This window comes from Vespa velutina, chromosome 1 (assembly GCF_912470025.1).
Source record: "Vespa velutina chromosome 1, iVesVel2.1, whole genome shotgun sequence".
NCBI classification, from domain to species: Eukaryota; Metazoa; Arthropoda; class Insecta; order Hymenoptera; family Vespidae; genus Vespa; species Vespa velutina.
Genome location: NC_062188.1, coordinates 7,532,612 through 7,533,097, shown reverse-complemented (window position 1 = coordinate 7,533,097; position 486 = coordinate 7,532,612). Strand labels below are relative to the sequence as shown.

The window sequence follows — 486 nt, the reverse complement described above, 5'->3', positions numbered from 1 at the left end:
CTTCTTCTTCGTCTACTTCTTCTTTATTTATATTTTTTCTTCTTTATCTTTTTCATCGTGGCGTGAAGTGGCCGAAGGAAAGGGCAACTTGGGAAAAGAAAAGTCAAGTTGGAAAAAAGAATTGTAACGAAGTGAAAGAGAGACAAGGAGAGAAAGATAAAGAAAAAGAGATGCTAGCTTTGTGCTAACTTTCTAACAAATGCTTTTACGTAACGCTCATTACTCGTCCCTTTTATTACAACAAACGTAAATACAAATTCAGAAACGACATTCAACGATCGAAGAAACACGTTAACATTTATTATTTTATCGAGAGGAGGAGATAAATTATAAGAATTGTGCGTGTATATATGTGTGTGAGTGTATGTGTGTGTGTGCGCGCGCGCGCGTTATATGTGTTTATTTTATTATTTACGAGGAAATCATTCGACGAGTAATTGAATAATAATCGATTATTTTTACAAATCGATCAAAACTCTTTCGTAA

At 34.0% G+C, this 486-nt stretch overlaps 1 protein-coding gene across 3 annotated transcripts in view; it reads right to left on the bottom strand.

Moving 5' to 3' along the window:
* Positions 1-200: 200 nt before the first annotated feature.
* The window catches only part of LOC124951917 (uncharacterized protein DDB_G0287625-like), a 45,147-nt gene continuing 44,861 nt past the window's right edge, over positions 201-486 (bottom strand). For all 3 annotated transcript variants that reach the window (XM_047501017.1, XM_047501037.1, XM_047501027.1), the window contains one exon: positions 201-486. This exon is cut by the window's right edge and continues 4,935 nt beyond it. The gene's annotated coding sequence lies outside the window, so the exon portion shown is untranslated.